At 45.8% G+C, this 4,642-nt stretch overlaps 1 pseudogene; it reads right to left on the bottom strand.

Annotated features, from left to right (window-relative positions):
- Positions 1-3,578: 3,578 nt before the first annotated feature.
- On the bottom strand, positions 3,579-4,341 carry LOC138473607 (hydroxymethylglutaryl-CoA lyase, mitochondrial pseudogene; annotated as a pseudogene).
- Between the last annotated feature and the right edge of the window lie 301 nt (positions 4,342-4,642).

The following is a 4,642-nucleotide window of genomic DNA, read 5'->3' as shown; positions in this document are numbered from 1 at the left end:
AACACGTTTCTAGAATGATGAATACATTGTCAGGTTGATTTATCATTTGACTTGTGCATTTTTAAAGGAATCTGTATAAAATTAAGTATTATTGTAGGTATTCAAAACCAAATTCAACACATAATTGTAACAAGTTGCGCTTGGAAGATGCATGGTCGAGTATCTACATTTCAGGCTGGGCTCAAATTCTGGCTTTATCACTCAACCAAAGTGGGTGTTCCTGTATAAATCATTTAATTTCATTATGTCGTACCTGCTAAAATTAGGTGCCCCTAGAAGTGATTCATTTTGCATTATAAGCTATTCCAAAGGCCCAAACATGGGTTAATAGATGGGGAGCACAAGCATTGGAACCCGCCAAGAACACACACATCTTTCTTTAAAAATAGCAGGCTGCATTTATTGAACAACAATGTGTTATTCAATAGCAAATCATAGTAAACACAATAAACAAAAAGTCATCATGGACAATTGCATATTAAAACCAGTATGTACCAAACAATGATATAAAGGGGCAAGGCAGGGGAGCAAGGCCCTCTCCTCCCTGCCACACCCACCAGGAGTGATACCAGGAGGGTGGAAACACCTAAATCTACACAGTCGGCCTCCTCATGCAGGTCCCTCAGCCCTGGCATTCTCTCCTACATGCTAGCACTCCCTCATGCCCTCAACTCAATTAAAATGTGCTACAAAAATGCAACATAATTTTCTAAGAAACACAATCTCCTATTCCTTACTTCAGTATTTTGGGGGGTCTATCTGTCACATAGGATGGAGGGACCACAAGCACCACCTCTGGGGCCTCTTGGGAGTAGCCACAGTGTTCGGTAAGACATTGTTGGGTGAACACCATCCTCTGAGTTGGTACAAAGACTGGCGGCCTCAGGATGTGGTACCCTCGATGTTCCCCAGCCAGGCTAAGAAAGACATGCTGGGGGCTGGCCGGAGTAGGTGGGAGTGGAGGTAAATGGGAATGGTGATTAGGGGAGCTGAAGGAAGGTGACTGGGGTGAAAGATGGAGACGGATAGGATATAATAGCAAAGGAGTCCTTGCTTCTCCTTTTGTTCTGTACTGTTTTTTTATAGAGCGGTGCACATGTATTTTTCCAGATCTGGGAAGATGTTTTTGCAGGGTCACAGATCAGTGAAATCTGGATCGATGCAAGCACTTTCTTTAGGGTGCGCCTAGACCCAAACCCAATGGAATTTGGGCCCCCTTATCACAAACCTGGGCCACCCAGATGAATAGTCCTGGAGCCATGGGCGTAATTTTAGGGTGGCCGGGGGTGTTTGCCCCCCCAACTTTCATGGCACACCATTTTGTCCCCATTAATTTGGCTGGGGAACCTTTTCTTCAGATGTCATGTCCCCCCCAACATTTTCAGCAAGGTTAATCCACTGCCTGGAGCCGGGCCTGACTGGATAGCAGCCTGTATGATGTTCCCTCTCTGCACTAAAAACAAGAGAAAATGTTAACTAGTGCTGGAAAGGCAGGAACTATTCAATTCTGCTTCGCTAGAAGCAGGGAATGGTTCCTGGTCCACAATCTACACTCTATCATCATCTTGATTATATGTGCAGAGTATGCTCTAATATGCCATATAACTCTAAGGAGAAGCCTTTGCCTGTCCGCCAGTCCTTCCTATCAACTGATGCTGCCTTGATATATGAACACTCTCAACCCTGAGACACTCTCAACTCTCTACTTTGGATCAGAAGCATTGTCTTGTTGCACCATCTTGAATTTCTATCCTGTGGGAATCTCTTCAAGAATGCCAAGTCTACATTTCTACCCCTTAGAGTGTTCAGACATAATCATTGATTGGGCCTGGTTAGCTCTTTGCAACATCTTTTGGAGTAAATCTCACATGCTAGATGTTAATAAATGCTTGATTTTGCAATACCAGGCACATCTGCATGCAGTCCCGAAGAAAGCTCTGTTGTTTTAATCCCGCATGTGGCAATTGGGAGACCCAAAGTATGTGGTGCCGTCTCAGTGTGCCTTGAAGCTTTACCTGTTTGTCCCAGTCTCCCTGGTGTCAGAATAGCTGCAAAGCACTCGATTTGATTGGGGCATTATGTTCTACAACAGGCTTAGCCAACCTGTCACCTTCCAGATGTTTTTGCCTACGCCTACATTTCCAATCATCGCCCATCACTGACAATGCTAACTGAGGCTGGTGAGTGGGACTTGTAGACCACAATGTCTGGAGGATAACAGATTACCCACCCCCGGTTCTGTATCCTAAGAACTGTCCATGTCCAGAATAGATCCTAGTAGATTTGTGAACAGCACGCACACTCTCTCTTTTTGTGCACATTGCTTTGGATGCAATGACAAAGCAATTTCAGTATCACTGGAACATCCTACAAAGGCTCTGTTAATGTGCAAGCCTGGGATTTACAACCTTTGGCTCTTGATATGTTTTGGACTACAGCCACATTATCGCTCTCCAGCATAGTCATTGGTCACGGCATAGGTTACAGGGTGCTTAAGCTTCTGGTTACAGAGAGGAAAACAGGTGAAATACATGCATACATAGAAAATACAGGCGTTACATGGGTGACAAGTTTACGTAATTGATTAACATTGCTATAGTTACATATGTGGGGAGAAACTTTCTCAGAATCAGGTTAGTAGTGCACAATAAGAGCATAGTTGGTTTGGGTGTCAAGTCCTTCAAACCTAGTGTGGTAACTTCTTAGATTTAGTATTTGTTAAAAAGCCAAGTTTTAGTCGTTTTTTTGATGGGAAGGTGCATTTCTGGTGTGCATAGGGAGGGAGTTCCAGAATTTGGGTGCCAATACTGGGAAACTACTTCCTCCTGCCTTAGAGAGTTTGAATCGTGGGACGAACAACCAGATAGAGTTGTTAGATCTAAGAGTTCTAGGGGCACTATTAATGGTGGTGGCATTGTTAAGATATGTAGGTGCTGTCTTGGAAAGGCATTTGTGTGTGATACAGAGTGTTTTGAAGTTGATTCTTGCTTTCACAGGTAGCCAGTGAACTTCCCTTCTGATCTTGGTTATGTGATCATACTTTTTTATTCTTAGTGTTGCCCGCAGTGCTTTGTCAAGCAGAAGACCAACAAATAAATTCAGAACTGACGGGGCGCATGGGCTTATAATTATATACATTTCCTCCCAATATTATTTTTAAATTTAGGACCACACTGCACACCTTGATCACTAGAAGCACACAGGTGGCAATTTCGCACCCGTGAATCTGCCACGGCACTCTTCTGCAGGGTATTTGATGAAAATCTCATTATTCACAAAACCACAAACTGAACCCCCTTGTCCAAGTTGCACTACACATCTCACTTGGAAGGCTTTGTTGCCCATTCAGAAGCCCAGAGACGTCTGCCCCGTCCAGCAGGAGTTGGTAAACAGATCAAGACTTTCAGGGTACCTTTTTGCAAGAGCCCTGTTATTCCACTCTCAAGCACTTCGTCTCGCTCCGAAGACTGAAGACGATTGGTCAGTCCCTAGCTGTGGACCCAGAGCAGCCTGGGCTTTTGGGGCAAGGATCATTGAATGGTGCTGTTATGTGCCTCGCAGGGTAATGCACATGCGGTTCAGACTTCAGAGTTTGGAGGTGGCTTGTTCAGAGATCTGCAGATAAATGATCCAGATAAATGATCCAGCATCTAGAACCTTCTGCAGATACATGCTGGTGCGAATTCTGAGTCCGTGGAGCATATACACAACATCCTCGGTCGCCACGTTTCCGGATGCCCCGTGTGCTTATCGACAGCCTGCAAAGCCAGCCACAGAGGAGTCCACCACACTCACACCCATCTGTAAAGCCATCAGGATGTTGGCAAGCGCCTGGCCATAAGTATCATGGCAGTGGACAGCAAACTTCCCCACTGGCACCTCACGTATAACTGTTGCAAGCATCTCCTGCATATCGCTAGGTGTGCCAATGCCGATGGAATCACCCAGTGAGATCTCGTAGCAGCCCATCGAGTACATCTTCTTAGCAACCTCTGCCACTTTTTCAGCGAGCCTTTCCTTCATATGGACATCCAAGAACACAGGAGACATACCCTCGTACGGTGATGCTGGCTTCTTTCGATGCCTTCAAGACTTTCGTCAATGGAACAGTTGATATTCTTCTTACTGAAAAGTTCGGAGGTGGATTCAAATATGGAAACTTCCCGTGCTCCAGACACCACCGCTGCATGAAATCCCTTCAGATTTGGGGGCAGCACCGGGTAGCTAACACTGGGGAACCTCTGAATCCCCTGCATAAATTCCACCTGGTCTGACATCTGAGGGACCCACTTGGGGGAGACGAAACTTGATGCCTCTATGACAGAGATTCCAGCTTCAGAAAGTCAGTCAATCAAGCAGATTTTCACTTCGGTTGGCACCATCTTCTTCTCATTCTGCAATCCATTTCTGGGTCCGACCTCAACAATTTTAACAAACTTTGGATGTGAAGCACTGGACGATGTATTGACCGAGCGCAGCCCCAGCACCAGCGAGTGGAAAAGGCGCCCTGGTTCCGCACAAGGGCCGCCAGCTTTCGCAAACCTCAGAGTCAAGTGTCCATCGTTACTCGGGGTGTAGGGCTAGGGCCACTGCAAGGTCCGAAGGCAGGTTTGAGGCAGAACATCGGCCATGTTGGACCATA

This window comes from Ambystoma mexicanum, chromosome 8, assembly GCF_040938575.1.
Source record: "Ambystoma mexicanum isolate Mex_15411 chromosome 8, UKY_AmexF1_1, whole genome shotgun sequence".
In the NCBI taxonomy this organism is placed as follows: domain Eukaryota; kingdom Metazoa; phylum Chordata; class Amphibia; order Caudata; family Ambystomatidae; genus Ambystoma; species Ambystoma mexicanum.
Note: the sequence above shows the minus strand (reverse complement) of the source record. Positions and strands in the feature narration are given on the sequence as shown.